Raw genomic sequence first — 15,181 nt, 5'->3', positions numbered from 1 at the left:
AGTTCTCATGCTACAGAGGAAAGCTCTGTTGCTCATCGACTGTAAGTACAGTATTTCCTATCTCTTGATCCGACTCCAACTTCGTCCCTCCCCTGCCTTTCCCCTTGGCTAGCCCTATGCACGTTTTCTCCGTCTCAAGGTCGGTTTCCCCTTTGCACACAGATTCACTGGTATTCGTTGTTCGAGTCCACAGAGCTTTGTCCCTCTCCACCCGACTCACTTCAGGCAGTGGACCCTTCTGTGGGTCCGTCCGGCGTTGGGGCCCATGGCGATGGCCGCTCCTACTTGATGGCTGCGTCATATTCCACGGTACGTATCTGCCTCACCTTCTCGTGCCGGCCACGGGCCGACGGGCACGTGAGGGTTTCCCACGTCTCGGCTACGGCACCGAGGGCTGCGATGACCCTGGGGGATGCCCGCCTCTCTTCCCATTGGGCGTGTTGTCTTTTCCCGATGAGTAGCCGGGATTGGGTCTGCTGGATCATCATGTGAGCTCTTCTTTGTCCTACTGGTGGACCGATCCTCGACTGATTGACTTCCCCGGAGTGGCAGTTGTTGTTCTGGAAGTGTACAACTACAGCCTGGTGCCCGTGTCCGCTGTACAGCGTTGTGATTCCCTCCTGTGCAGGTGGGATGAGGGTTTCAGATCGGTTTCCGTTACAGGTGAACAGGATACGGGATCTCATTCCCTGTAGTATTCCGTGTCTCCTTGTTGCTCCTCTCCTTTCTACGCAGTACTGGTACGGTACATCCGTTGAGCCCGGCTCCTCATCCATCCCTCCGTCCGTGACTCTGCCCTTGGGAAGCCCGAGGCTGCTTTCCCGAGTCTGAGAGTCTGTCGCTGGTTGCCACAGGGGTGAATTTGTACAACACTTAAGATTCCACCCATCTGTGACCCTGCCTGTTTGACTTCCCTCACCAAGGGTAATATTGCGCAGCTCCAGCTTCCGCTGTTGCTGCCAGTGACACTAATGCACTCGCGTGGACGGCTCAGTGCCATCCCATTCTCTCCCTGTCTCTGGTATGGCACCTACGCGGGTGAGCCGTTGGGGATGGGCACTAGGGTTTCCTCCACGTCTCGGCTATGGCAAGCAGTGCTGCTATGACCGTGGGGTTTGCATGTGTCTTTCCGAATGAAGAGTTGCGGCTCTCACGGGTATGTACCCAGGGTGGGATTGGGACAGCTCGTCTGTTCCCGGCCGACTTACTTGCCTGTTGATTTCGTTTCTTCTGCAAAGCCGATTCCATTGTCGGAGTCACGGTTGTTGCTGAAGCACAGTGGGTTTCCAATATTGTGCTCGTTTCCGATGGACCGCAAAGTGATTCTGTTTCCCGTGTTGTACACGGGATTTTGGATTTCATGTATGTTTTCAGATTCTTGTCCACTCGAGGGGATTCCAGGGTACTGACGCTTATTCCCTGTGTTGAACTGGATCACCTTGGCGCTTCTCCCTTTATCCAGGGTCCTGCGTATCTGTTCGTCCCAGCTGCACACGCATCCCTCCAGCGCTGCCTTTCCGCTGGCGTTCCCCTAAGGTGGTTTTCTGCGTGAGTGGGTTTCTCCTCGGCAAATAGCTCCGTTTTGTATTCTTTCACACGTTCCACATGCCTTTGTCCAACGCGGTCTGACGTGCTTCACCAAGTGTAAGAGTCTCTAGGTCCATCATTGCTTGTGACAAGTGGCAACACTTGACTTATTTCTTTATGACTGAGTGATGGTTCCATGCTACATCTGTGCCACCTCTTCTCGGGCCCGCCACGTGTGGATGGGCGCTGGGGTTTGCTCCGTGTCTTGGCCATGGCAAACAGTGTCGCCGTGTCCGTGGCGGTGTGGGCACCCTCAGACCTCCCCGAGGTTTGCCCTCTGCGGGTGTGTACCCTGGAGGGACGGTTGTGCTCGGTCACATGGGAGCTCTCCTTGGTCCTTGTGAAATCTCAGCCACCCGAGCGGCCAACCACCACTCCCCATCCCACCGTGTGCCCCCAGCCATGTCACACCCGAGACTGGACATTTGCTCCTGATGAGTGGTGACTTTGGTCTCTGGGGCGGTAAGGGGGGCCCACCCATCTCGGACCAGGTCTGGCCCCCATCTGGGACCCCGTTTCTGTCGTTGGCTTGCCTGCGTCCTCAGCCCACCGCTGAGCCTGAGCAGCCTGCAGCACCGCGCACCAGTGTGGCTCGCCCGCTCACCCGCCACCCCGCCCAAATGAATGGAGTGCTCCCCCACCATCTTCCTCATGCCACAGCCCCATCACTGTCACGGCCTGCCCTCTGCCTTTCCCTCCAACTCCAGGCTCGGACCCATCCGCCCCCGCCCCGGCCCCGCCACCAACGCCCTGGAGCTCGGGCCACCCCTCCCACGTCCTGCCCTGGCCTGGCCTGGCCTGCCCTGCCCTGAGGTTCACCAGTGCGGGCCTCCCTCCGGCTCCGCGGACCCACCCCGACCCTACGCCCACCCCTACCTCCCACAGATCCATCCCAGCCTCTCACATGCGCCTGGCAGGGCTTTGCCACCTCGCCCATGCTCCTGCAGAGGGCCTGCTCGAGCGGCCTGCCGATCTTTCGGCCAGGTTCCCTCGAGCCCCACCCATCCCCTCATGCTGGCCCTCCAGGAAGACTCCACCCAAGCACCCCTGGGCCTGCCTGCCAGCCCCTCAGCTCGCCGCCGCCCCCTCTCCCTGCGATGATCGCTCTGCCCAGGTCCCTGATCCACGTGGGGCGCCCACCAGCCATGGCCCCAAGCACCTTCGTCCCATACTCTCCCCCACGCACGCTGATGCCCACGGCCCCGGCAGGGGCCTCAAGGAAACCTCCTTTGGCCACGGCAAGCACACGTCGGGCCACGGGGGCTCCTTTCCCATAGGGGACTCGGCGCCATCCCACCCGATTGTGCCGCCCTCGCTGCACTTTGGTGCCCTTGGTCGGCCGTCCACTTCCCCTCCGAAGGACACAGTCCTTGAACGGACGTGGAATGAAACCCTTTGGGGAAAGATGACCTCGAGATTGGCCCAAGGGGAGACTGTGGTGGGCGATTACCCTCGGGGAGAGTTCCTAGGGGAAGACAATGACAGGTTGGCGAGAGGGATGGAGTGGATCCTGGATAGACAGTTGGATGAGAATGGGAAACTCGTAGATGTCATAACTAGGGGAGGGGTGCGGGGAACAGGGCGCTGTGCGTGTGTGTGTGTGTGTGTGTGGGTGGGTGGGTGGGTGGGTGTGTGGGTGGGTGTGGGTGTGAGGGCGCCCCAGTGCCCACCTTTGGTTACGAGTGGGGGAGGGAGGCCTGGGGAAATCTTGCCTCAGTCCGGTAGGATTGAGAGCTGTGGTCAGGCAAGGGAAACACCCTGATGGTTGGGTAGTCCTCCCTGGCAGGCATCGCTGCCTCGAGCGCATCTGCCGCCTCCAGGCCGGTGGGCTAGCTTTGCCCAGCCGGGCCGGCCCGCCCCCCCGGATCTGCGAGCTCTCTCACTTCCACTAAGCGGTGGTGGGATTCGAGGCACAGGTCCACATCCGTCTTCACCCCTTTGCCTCGGGGAGAGCGAAGAAGAACTAAAGAGCCCCTTGAGGAAAGTGAAAGAGGAGAGTGAAAACGTTGGCTTCAAACTCAACATTCAGACAACTAAGATCATGGCATCCCGTCCCATCACTTCATGGCAAATAGACGGGGAAAGAACGGAAAGCGGGAAAGACTTCATTTGGGGGGGCTGCCCCAAAGCACTGCAGACGCCGGCCGCGCCGGCGAAATGAAAAGACGTTCGCTCCTTGGGAGAAAAGCTATGACCAACCTAGACAGCATGTCGAAAAGCAGAGACGAGGTCTGTGACGAGGGTCTGTCTCGTGAAAGCTACGGTTTCTCCAGCGGTCACGTACAGATGTGAGAGGTGGAGTATAAAGAAGGATGAGTGCCGAAGAATTGATGCTTTTGGACTGCGGTGTTGGAGAAGACTCTTGAGAGTCCCTTGGACTGCGAGGAGACCCAACCCGTCCATCCTCGAGGAAATCAGTCCTGAATATTCATTAGAAGGACTGAGGCTGAAGCCGAAACGCCAATCCTCTGGCCACCCGACCCGCAAAACTGACTCACGGGGAAAGACCCTGATGGAAGGCAGGAGGAGACCGGGACGACCCGACAGAAGACGAGAGGCTTGGATGGCATCCCCGACTGGACGGACATGAGTTTGAGCAAGCCTCGCGAGTTGGTGATGGACAGGGAAGCCTGGCTGCTGCAGTGCCCTGAGCGACTGAACTGATCCCGATGCCTCCCGGGCGCCGTGGTCCGCCTCCCAGAGCCCACTCAAGACCAGAACCCTCTCGGAGACAGCAGCACCATACGGGAGTCACAGCCAGCCCGGGACCTGGCGCGCAGTGGCCAAGCCGCCCAGAGACGGGGCTGGCATGAGGGACATGGGGAGGCAGGCGTGTCCGTGGCCACTGGCCCCCACTCTCCGAGGCACATCCCCCTCGCTCACCTTCGGCTGCGGCCACCGCCCCTGCCGCTGCTGGCCCCCGCTGGCGACCACCACAGCTCGCGCCCCTACCCCCGCCCCTATCCCCACCCCGCCCTATCCCACCCCACCTCCTCACCGGCCCCGCCCCCCGCCCCCCCTCCCCCCGCCCCCCCGACACCAGGAGAACCAGCACAAGCCCTGGAGCTTCACGGCCGCCACCAGGGCCAGCAGCCGCAGCCCCTCAGGAGGGAGGGAGGCGGGGGATGGGAGGCCTCAGGCCGGTCGTGGTGAAAGCGGCGCGAGGTTGCCACTGCGGCCAACAAAGGTTTGCCCCGGGGGACGGCGGAGGTGGCCTGAATCGTGCTTGGGCTGGAGGTGCAGGGTCCCGGGGGCCTCTGGCGCAGTGCTGAGCTGCTAAGTCGCGTCAGTCCTGTCCGACTCTGTGCGACCCCGTAGACGGCAGCCCACCAGGCTCCCCCGTCCCTGGGATTCTCCAGGCAAGAACACTGGAGTGGCTTGCCATTTCCTTCTGCAATGCATGCAAGTGAAAAGTGAAAGTGAAGTCGCTCGGTCCTATGGGACGTTTAGCGACCCCATGGTCTGCAGCCTCCCAGGCTCCTCGGTCCATAGGGTTTTCCAGGCAGGAGGACTGGAGTGGGTTGCCATTGCGTAGGCTAAAAGGGTAAAGGTGGGAGGGTCGCCGGCGAGGACCCCGGCAGGTGGCAGGCCTCCGGAGAGGAAGAAGAAAGGCTTCCCTGACCGGGAATCGAACCCGGGCCGCGGCGGTGAGAGCGCCGAATCCTAACCACTAGACCACCAGGGAGCGTCGGGGCAAGGCCCTCGCCTGCTCCCGCTGAACCCAGCGCCTCCATGCCACCCGCCCGCGCCACCTTGCCGCCCACACCCGGCCTTTGCAAGTCCAGCCGCCCGCCGGCCCCGTCAGTCCTCCTGCCTTGGCGTGCCGTCTTGCTTTCAGCCCCCTCAAAACACTGCGCGCGCCGCCGGCTTCTCGCACACACGCCAAAAGCCGCGGGCCAGCGGGCTGGCTCCCCGCTCCCAGCTCTCTCTCCCCGCCATCGCCCGTGCCGGGAGGGCGGTGCAGCTCAGCAAAAGGTCGGCCCGCTGCGTTGGCCGGGAATCGAACCCGGGTCAACTGCTTGGAAGGCAGCTATGCTCACCACTATACCACCAACGCTACACAGCCCGGGCGGCCGCCGGACGCCGGCCCCGGGCTCGCCCCAGCATAATCTCGCCGCCGCCGCCGCCCCTGCCGCCCCTGCCGCCACCGCCTCCGCATCCCTGCCCGGACGCCCCGTCAGCCGGAGGCTCTGCGCCGCCGCCGGCGCCACCAGCAGCCGCGCGGCGCCCCATGCGCGTCGGCGCTACGCCGTTGCCGTGGTCCACCGGCCCGACGGCCTTGCGGCCCTGCGGCCCTTCGCTCCCCGCCGCGGCCCGCGAACGCCTCCGCCCTCACCTCCGGCGGGCAACGCGGGGCACGCAGCTTCCCGCACCCAGCTGGCCAAAGCCCTTCTCCACCGGGCTCTGGGCGCGGCCACTTCCCACGACGACTTGGGGACACGGGACCCAGCTGCCTGCACGCGTCGCGGCGCTGTGCCGAGCCGCACGGCGGGGGCGTCGCGAGCCTAGGAGCCCACTCAGGCGGCCAGTGGGAGTGGGTGCGTGGGCGGCCGGGCGGCCCCGCGGGCCGCAAGCTCCGGCTCTGGTCGGGCAAGGCCGTGGGGTGGCCAAGGAGGCCCTCGCTCGGCCGTGGCGACCGTGCGCCCGGCGACCACAAAGGGCTCGGGCTGGAGGCCCGCACGGGGAGAGGGGGTCGACGGTGGCTAGGCCGCGCACCGCGCCCTGGCGCCTCGCCCAAAGGCGGCGGGACCAGACGAAGGGCCTCTGGGGGCCTGGCGGCAGGACAGAGAGCGACCGCGGCCACCAAAAAGGGTGTGTGGCCTCCCCGTCGGGGAATCGAACCCCGGTCTCCCGCGTGACAGGCGGGGATACTCACCACTATACTAACGAGGACGGCGGCGACCGTCCTACCGCCCGGCCGCTCTCGGGCTGCCTGCCGACGCGACCCCTGCCCAGCACGGGCCCCCGGCCACCGCGGGTCCCGACCCAACCGGGCACCCAACCAACCGCCTCGCTCACAGCGGCAGCCCGCCACCCCGACAGGGCCCCGGACCCCCGGGGCACTGGACACTCCCCAGGGCGCGCCGCCTCTTGCCTCCCACGCGGGCATTCCGCCGGGAGAAGGGGGCCCGAGAAGGCAAGCGAGGCTGCGAGGACACGGTGGGCGCGCGCCGGCCGGCGTCGGGCCAGGAGAGGCGCGGCTGGGGAGGGGCCGGCCCGCCCACGGCCCGGCTGGGTCCGGGGAGCGACCGGCGGCCGAGCCAGGCGCCTCGGCCGGCCGCCGCGCGCCGGCTCCGTCGACACCCACCCCGGACGGCCGCCTGCCTGCCTGCCTGCCTGCCTGCCTGCCGGGCGCGGCGCGGCGCGCGGCCCGCCAAGGGCGCCGGGGCTCGCGCCGCGTCGGGTCCCAGCCAGGCGAGCGGCCACGCGCCCAGCCAGGCCCGCCGTCAGGATGGCCGAGCGGTCTAAGGCGCTGCGTTCAGGTCGCAGTCTCCCCTGGAGGCGTGGGTTCGAATCCCACTCCTGACAAGCCAGCCTTTTGGCCCGCCGGACAAACGCGCCCGTCCTCCCCGCGCCACTGCCTTGCTCCACACACGCCCTGCCTCCCGCCACCTGCACCCCCACCCCAGGAACCTTCAGTCCTCCTCAGCGCATCTTTCCTCCCCAGCTGGCTGCAGCTGCAGCTGCTGGTTTTCCTGCTCCCCGCCTCCCCCTCGCCCACCCTCCCACTCCCACGGCCACGCCCCGCCCCCGGCCGCACCGAAGCACGCAGCCCCGCGGCGGCTGGCAAGCCCTCCTCGCGTCGCCGGCGCTCCGACTTCTGCCGGGGAACGGCCAACTCGCTCTCGCAGCCTTGCTTCCACGTCCGCCCCCGGCCGCTCTCCCACCGGCCGGCACCCTGTCTGTCCTCCGCACCCGCCCCGCCGGCCCGCCTGCGCTCCCCAGTCACACCGAGGCGGCCGAGCCCCAGCCTTGCCCGCCAGGGGGGTTGCTGCGTGCCCTCGACGCTTCTGCGCCTTGCGGCCTTGGCCGGGCCACACCTGCCTGCCGCCCGCCAGGGACACGTGCCTCCCAGCCTTCCTGCTGGCCAGCGAACACCGGTCTTCCTGGCACCAGTCCGTCCCGGGAAGGGTGCTCCTCTGGGGAGGGAGCAGAAGCCCTACGTGCCCGTGCAGCCCGCCCACCGGCGGCCGGCCGGCGCCCCCGACCTTCCCGGGGAAGCCGCTGCCCGGGCCGGAGCCAAGCCCTTCCAGAGCGCGCTCCCTGCCTCAGCCGGCAGTCCCCGAGCCAGGAGCCGCTCTGCCAAATGGCCCCTCCTCACCAGCACCACCACCCCGTCAGAGCCGGACCTCGGGCGCGCGGCCCGCCAGAGCGCACGAGCCGGGCTCACACGCCTTTGGGTCGGGACCCGGCGGTCGCTGAGAGGAACGTCGGCGCGCGGCCGCAGCGACCACGCAGCGCCTGCGCCTGCACCTGACAGGGATCTCGGCGCCGGGCAGGAGGCGTCGGCTCCCGGCCCCCTCGGGCGACACCGACAGGGTCGCGGCGGCCGTGGTCGGCGCAGAAGGCGCGCGACGGGCCGAGTGGGACCCTCCGAGAGCGCCGCGCCCTGTGGTCCTGCACGTGCCCGGATCCTGGCTTTCAGGTCGCCCCCTCTCCCCGCTCCCCACCGTCGTCTCCTGCTCCGATGGAGCAGATAGATGCCGACGGGCGACGGGCGAGCAGTGAGCAGTGCCGGGCGGGTGGCGGTCAGCGCCCCTGGGGCAGCGTCGGGCGGCGTTGGCCATCGGTGCATGGGTGGTTCAGTGGTAGAATTCTCGCCTGCCACGCGGGAGGCCCGGGTTCGATTCCCGGCCCATGCAGCCGCAGCGTCCCCTTTTGGTCCCGCAGTGCAGCCCCAGAGCCCAGCTAGGTCTGCCGGCTGAAAGACGCTCCAGGCAGCGCTCCTGCAACCGCTGGCTGCTACCTGCCGCCCGCTGCCTCTCCCACGCAGACGCCCACCACCCCACCCCACCCCCACCCCACCCAGAAAAGGCCCTGCTGCCAAGCCTCCGTGGCCCCAAGCCCTGCGGGCTCAGCCGCCCGTGCGTCCAGGCGCCTTTCTTGTGTTTGCCCGCTTCCTCACCCGGACCCAGCCAGGGGCTCAGGGATTGCACTGGAAGGAATAGCCCACGGCTGGCAGCCGCCCGCACCACCTCTTCACCTTTCACAACGTCCGTCTCCAAGCTCCCTGCCTCACTCTCCCCACACTCCGAGAATCAATCACACTACGTTTGCACAGTCAGGAGCAAGGAAGTTGCCACATCTGGCAAGCATACCTCCCTTTCGCCTGGAGGGTCCCTGGACCAGCGTCTTGCAGGAGGAGTTCCAAAGAAGTCCACCAGCTCCCGTCCCTCGGCAGAAATGGGTCTCCAACAGGGACGGCCTCACCGCCTCAAACACCACCCCATGCCCCTGAAACCCTGTTGCGCGCCTCACCTCAGCATCAGCCCTGCCCCCAAGAGCACCACCACCTCAGCCTGCACCCTCACCGTGCCCCTACTTCCCCAAACGCAACCCCCATCCCACCCCCACCCGGCTCCCCACCTCCCCCATTTGCACACCCCCCCCCACCACGCCCAGGTCCTCCCTGAGCCATTCCAAATCCCAGGCTGTCCAGGAACCTGCCTTTGCATTTGGCGCACTGGCCTGCCTCCCCCCACCCCCTACCCCAGGCCAGGGCCTGCTCCTCTTTCTGCTTCTTCCAACACGAGGAGAACTGCTTTACAGTCCTGGGTTAGTCTCAGGTGCTCGGCAAAGTGATTCAGTCCCCTGTTCTTTTCCAGGTGATTTTCCAGTGTAGGTTAAGGCGAGACACGAATACAGTTCTCATGCTACAGAGGAAAGCTCTGTTGCTCATCGACTGTAAGTACAGTATTTCCTATCTCTTGATCCGACTCCAACTTCGTCCCTCCCCTGCCTTTCCCCTTGGCTAGCCCTATGCACGTTTTCTCCGTCTCAAGGTCGGTTTCCCCTTTGCACACAGATTCACTGGTATTCGTTGTTCGAGTCCACAGAGCTTTGTCCCTCTCCACCCGACTCACTTCAGGCAGTGGACCCTTCTGTGGGTCCGTCCGGCGTTGGGGCCCATGGCGATGGCCGCTCCTACTTGATGGCTGCGTCATATTCCACGGTACGTATCTGCCTCACCTTCTCGTGCCGGCCACGGGCCGACGGGCACGTGAGGGTTTCCCACGTCTCGGCTACGGCACCGAGGGCTGCGATGACCCTGGGGGATGCCCGCCTCTCTTCCCATTGGGCGTGTTGTCTTTTCCCGATGAGTAGCCGGGATTGGGTCTGCTGGATCATCATGTGAGCTCTTCTTTGTCCTACTGGTGGACCGATCCTCGACTGATTGACTTCCCCGGAGTGGCAGTTGTTGTTCTGGAAGTGTACAACTACAGCCTGGTGCCCGTGTCCGCTGTACAGCGTTGTGATTCCCTCCTGTGCAGGTGGGATGAGGGTTTCAGATCGGTTTCCGTTACAGGTGAACAGGATACGGGATCTCATTCCCTGTAGTATTCCGTGTCTCCTTGTTGCTCCTCTCCTTTCTACGCAGTACTGGTACGGTACATCCGTTGAGCCCGGCTCCTCATCCATCCCTCCGTCCGTGACTCTGCCCTTGGGAAGCCCGAGGCTGCTTTCCCGAGTCTGAGAGTCTGTCGCTGGTTGCCACAGGGGTGAATTTGTACAACACTTAAGATTCCACCCATCTGTGACCCTGCCTGTTTGACTTCCCTCACCAAGGGTAATATTGCGCAGCTCCAGCTTCCGCTGTTGCTGCCAGTGACACTAATGCACTCGCGTGGACGGCTCAGTGCCATCCCATTCTCTCCCTGTCTCTGGTATGGCACCTACGCGGGTGAGCCGTTGGGGATGGGCACTAGGGTTTCCTCCACGTCTCGGCTATGGCAAGCAGTGCTGCTATGACCGTGGGGTTTGCATGTGTCTTTCCGAATGAAGAGTTGCGGCTCTCACGGGTATGTACCCAGGGTGGGATTGGGACAGCTCGTCTGTTCCCGGCCGACTTACTTGCCTGTTGATTTCGTTTCTTCTGCAAAGCCGATTCCATTGTCGGAGTCACGGTTGTTGCTGAAGCACAGTGGGTTTCCAATATTGTGCTCGTTTCCGATGGACCGCAAAGTGATTCTGTTTCCCGTGTTGTACACGGGATTTTGGATTTCATGTATGTTTTCAGATTCTTGTCCACTCGAGGGGATTCCAGGGTACTGACGCTTATTCCCTGTGTTGAACTGGATCACCTTGGCGCTTCTCCCTTTATCCAGGGTCCTGCGTATCTGTTCGTCCCAGCTGCACACGCATCCCTCCAGCGCTGCCTTTCCGCTGGCGTTCCCCTAAGGTGGTTTTCTGCGTGAGTGGGTTTCTCCTCGGCAAATAGCTCCGTTTTGTATTCTTTCACACGTTCCACATGCCTTTGTCCAACGCGGTCTGACGTGCTTCACCAAGTGTAAGAGTCTCTAGGTCCATCATTGCTTGTGACAAGTGGCAACACTTGACTTATTTCTTTATGACTGAGTGATGGTTCCATGCTACATCTGTGCCACCTCTTCTCGGGCCCGCCACGTGTGGATGGGCGCTGGGGTTTGCTCCGTGTCTTGGCCATGGCAAACAGTGTCGCCGTGTCCGTGGCGGTGTGGGCACCCTCAGACCTCCCCGAGGTTTGCCCTCTGCGGGTGTGTACCCTGGAGGGACGGTTGTGCTCGGTCACATGGGAGCTCTCCTTGGTCCTCGTGAAATCTCAGCCACCCGAGCGGCCAACCACCACTCCCCATCCCACCGTGTGCCCCCAGCCATGTCACACCCGAGACTGGACATTTGCTCCTGATGAGTGGTGACTTTGGTCTCTGGGGCGGTAAGGGGGGCCCACCCATCTCGGACCAGGTCTGGCCCCCATCTGGGACCCCGTTTCTGTCGTTGGCTTGCCTGCGTCCTCAGCCCACCGCTGAGCCTGAGCAGCCTGCAGCACCGCGCACCAGTGTGGCTCGCCCGCTCACCCGCCACCCCGCCCAAATGAATGGAGTGCTCCCCCACCATCTTCCTCATGCCACAGCCCCATCACTGTCACGGCCTGCCCTCTGCCTTTCCCTCCAACTCCAGGCTCGGACCCATCCGCCCCCGCCCCGGCCCCGCCACCAACGCCCTGGAGCTCGGGCCACCCCTCCCACGTCCTGCCCTGGCCTGGCCTGGCCTGCCCTGCCCTGAGGTTCACCAGTGCGGGCCTCCCTCCGGCTCCGCGGACCCACCCCGACCCTACGCCCACCCCTACCTCCCACAGATCCATCCCAGCCTCTCACATGCGCCTGGCAGGGCTTTGCCACCTCGCCCATGCTCCTGCAGAGGGCCTGCTCGAGCGGCCTGCCGATCTTTCGGCCAGGTTCCCTCGAGCCCCACCCATCCCCTCATGCTGGCCCTCCAGGAAGACTCCACCCAAGCACCCCTGGGCCTGCCTGCCAGCCCCTCAGCTCGCCGCCGCCCCCTCTCCCTGCGATGATCGCTCTGCCCAGGTCCCTGATCCACGTGGGGCGCCCACCAGCCATGGCCCCAAGCACCTTCGTCCCATACTCTCCCCCACGCACGCTGATGCCCACGGCCCCGGCAGGGGCCTCAAGGAAACCTCCTTTGGCCACGGCAAGCACACGTCGGGCCACGGGGGCTCCTTTCCCATAGGGGACTCGGCGCCATCCCACCCGATTGTGCCGCCCTCGCTGCACTTTGGTGCCCTTGGTCGGCCGTCCACTTCCCCTCCGAAGGACACAGTCCTTGAACGGACGTGGAATGAAACCCTTTGGGGAAAGATGACCTCGAGATTGGCCCAAGGGGAGACTGTGGTGGGCGATTACCCTCGGGGAGAGTTCCTAGGGGAAGACAATGACAGGTTGGCGAGAGGGATGGAGTGGATCCTGGATAGACAGTTGGATGAGAATGGGAAACTCGTAGATGTCATAACTAGGGGAGGGGTGCGGGGAACAGGGCGCTGTGCGTGTGTGTGTGTGTGTGTGTGGGTGGGTGGGTGGGTGGGTGTGTGGGTGGGTGTGGGTGTGAGGGCGCCCCAGTGCCCACCTTTGGTTACGAGTGGGGGAGGGAGGCCTGGGGAAATCTTGCCTCAGTCCGGTAGGATTGAGAGCTGTGGTCAGGCAAGGGAAACACCCTGATGGTTGGGTAGTCCTCCCTGGCAGGCATCGCTGCCTCGAGCGCATCTGCCGCCTCCAGGCCGGTGGGCTAGCTTTGCCCAGCCGGGCCGGCCCGCCCCCCCGGATCTGCGAGCTCTCTCACTTCCACTAAGCGGTGGTGGGATTCGAGGCACAGGTCCACATCCGTCTTCACCCCTTTGCCTCGGGGAGAGCGAAGAAGAACTAAAGAGCCCCTTGAGGAAAGTGAAAGAGGAGAGTGAAAACGTTGGCTTCAAACTCAACATTCAGACAACTAAGATCATGGCATCCCGTCCCATCACTTCATGGCAAATAGACGGGGAAAGAACGGAAAGCGGGAAAGACTTCATTTGGGGGGGCTGCCCCAAAGCACTGCAGACGCCGGCCGCGCCGGCGAAATGAAAAGACGTTCGCTCCTTGGGAGAAAAGCTATGACCAACCTAGACAGCATGTCGAAAAGCAGAGACGAGGTCTGTGACGAGGGTCTGTCTCGTGAAAGCTACGGTTTCTCCAGCGGTCACGTACAGATGTGAGAGGTGGAGTATAAAGAAGGATGAGTGCCGAAGAATTGATGCTTTTGGACTGCGGTGTTGGAGAAGACTCTTGAGAGTCCCTTGGACTGCGAGGAGACCCAACCCGTCCATCCTCGAGGAAATCAGTCCTGAATATTCATTAGAAGGACTGAGGCTGAAGCCGAAACGCCAATCCTCTGGCCACCCGACCCGCAAAACTGACTCACGGGGAAAGACCCTGATGGAAGGCAGGAGGAGACCGGGACGACCCGACAGAAGACGAGAGGCTTGGATGGCATCCCCGACTGGACGGACATGAGTTTGAGCAAGCCTCGCGAGTTGGTGATGGACAGGGAAGCCTGGCTGCTGCAGTGCCCTGAGCGACTGAACTGATCCCGATGCCTCCCGGGCGCCGTGGTCCGCCTCCCAGAGCCCACTCAAGACCAGAACCCTCTCGGAGACAGCAGCACCATACGGGAGTCACAGCCAGCCCGGGACCTGGCGCGCAGTGGCCAAGCCGCCCAGAGACGGGGCTGGCATGAGGGACATGGGAAGGCAGGCGTGTCCGTGGCCACTGGCCCCCACTCTCCGAGGCACATCCCCCTCGCTCACCTTCGGCTGCGGCCACCGCCCCTGCCGCGCTGGCCCCCGCTGGCGACCACCACAGCTCGCGCCCCTACCCCCGCCCCTATCCCCACCCCGCCCTATCCCACCCCACCTCCTCACCGGCCCCGCCCCCCGCCCCCCCTCCCCCCGCCCCCCCCGACACCAGGAGAACCAGCACAAGCCCTGGAGCTTCACGGCCGCCACCAGGGCCAGCAGCCGCAGCCCCTCAGGAGGGAGGGAGGCGGGGGATGGGAGGCCTCAGGCCGGTCGTGGTGAAAGCGGCGCGAGGTTGCCACTGCGGCCAACAAAGGTTTGCCCCGGGGGACGGCGGAGGTGGCCTGAATCGTGCTTGGGCTGGAGGTGCAGGGTCCCGGGGGCCTCTGGCGCAGTGCTGAGCTGCTAAGTCGCGTCAGTCCTGTCCGACTCTGTGCGACCCCGTAGACGGCAGCCCACCAGGCTCCCCCGTCCCTGGGATTCTCCAGGCAAGAACACTGGAGTGGCTTGCCATTTCCTTCTGCAATGCATGCAAGTGAAAAGTGAAAGTGAAGTCGCTCGGTCCTATGGGACGTTTAGCGACCCCATGGTCTGCAGCCTCCCAGGCTCCTCGGTCCATAGGGTTTTCCAGGCAGGAGGACTGGAGTGGGTTGCCATTGCGTAGGCTAAAAGGGTAAAGGTGGGAGGGTCGCCGGCGAGGACCCCGGCAGGTGGCAGGCCTCCGGAGAGGAAGAAGAAAGGCTTCCCTGACCGGGAATCGAACCCGGGCCGCGGCGGTGAGAGCGCCGAATCCTAACCACTAGACCACCAGGGAGCGTCGGGGCAAGGCCCTCGCCTGCTCCCGCTGAACCCAGCGCCTCCATGCCACCCGCCCGCGCCACCTTGCCGCCCACACCCGGCCTTTGCAAGTCCAGCCGCCCGCCGGCCCCGTCAGTCCTCCTGCCTTGGCGTGCCGTCTTGCTTTCAGCCCCCTCAAAACACTGCGCGCGCCGCCGGCTTCTCGCACACACGCCAAAAGCCGCGGGCCAGCGGGCTGGCTCCCCGCTCCCAGCTCTCTCTCCCCGCCATCGCCCGTGCCGGGAGGGCGGTGCAGCTCAGCAAAAGGTCGGCCCGCTGCGTTGGCCGGGAATCGAACCCGGGTCAACTGCTTGGAAGGCAGCTATGCTCACCACTATACCACCAACGCTACACAGCCCGGGCGGCCGCCGGACGCCGGCCCCGGGCTCGCCCCAGCATAATCTCGCCGCCGCCGCCGCCCCTGCCGCCCCTGCC

The 15,181-nt window shown here is 64.6% G+C and overlaps 7 non-coding genes across 7 annotated transcripts; 2 read left to right on the top strand and 5 right to left on the bottom strand.

Annotated features, from left to right (window-relative positions):
- Positions 1-5,200: 5,200 nt before the first annotated feature.
- Positions 5,201-5,272, bottom strand: TRNAE-CUC (transfer RNA glutamic acid (anticodon CUC)). Its single transcript has one exon. It is a non-coding gene; the product is annotated as a tRNA-Glu (tRNA).
- A 300-nt stretch (positions 5,273-5,572) lies between these two features.
- TRNAG-UCC (transfer RNA glycine (anticodon UCC)) lies at positions 5,573-5,644 on the bottom strand. The gene has a single exon. It is a non-coding gene; the product is annotated as a tRNA-Gly (tRNA).
- Positions 5,645-6,408: 764 nt separating this feature from the next.
- Positions 6,409-6,480, bottom strand: TRNAD-GUC (transfer RNA aspartic acid (anticodon GUC)). Its single transcript has one exon. It is a non-coding gene; the product is annotated as a tRNA-Asp (tRNA).
- Positions 6,481-7,033: 553 nt separating this feature from the next.
- On the top strand, positions 7,034-7,116 carry TRNAL-CAG (transfer RNA leucine (anticodon CAG)). Its single transcript has one exon. It is a non-coding gene; the product is annotated as a tRNA-Leu (tRNA).
- A 1,263-nt stretch (positions 7,117-8,379) lies between these two features.
- TRNAG-GCC (transfer RNA glycine (anticodon GCC)) lies at positions 8,380-8,450 on the top strand. The gene has a single exon. It is a non-coding gene; the product is annotated as a tRNA-Gly (tRNA).
- Positions 8,451-14,651: 6,201 nt separating this feature from the next.
- Positions 14,652-14,723, bottom strand: TRNAE-CUC (transfer RNA glutamic acid (anticodon CUC)). The gene has a single exon. It is a non-coding gene; the product is annotated as a tRNA-Glu (tRNA).
- A 300-nt stretch (positions 14,724-15,023) lies between these two features.
- TRNAG-UCC (transfer RNA glycine (anticodon UCC)) lies at positions 15,024-15,095 on the bottom strand. The gene has a single exon. It is a non-coding gene; the product is annotated as a tRNA-Gly (tRNA).
- Between the last annotated feature and the right edge of the window lie 86 nt (positions 15,096-15,181).

This window comes from Bos grunniens, chromosome 3 (genome assembly GCF_055505025.1).
Source record: "Bos grunniens cultivar Pamir isolate PY7600 chromosome 3, Bosgru_T2T1.0, whole genome shotgun sequence".
Classification (NCBI taxonomy): Eukaryota; Metazoa; Chordata; class Mammalia; order Artiodactyla; family Bovidae; genus Bos; species Bos grunniens.
The sequence above is the reverse complement of the archived record's forward strand: the minus strand, read 5'-3'. Positions and strand labels throughout refer to the sequence as shown.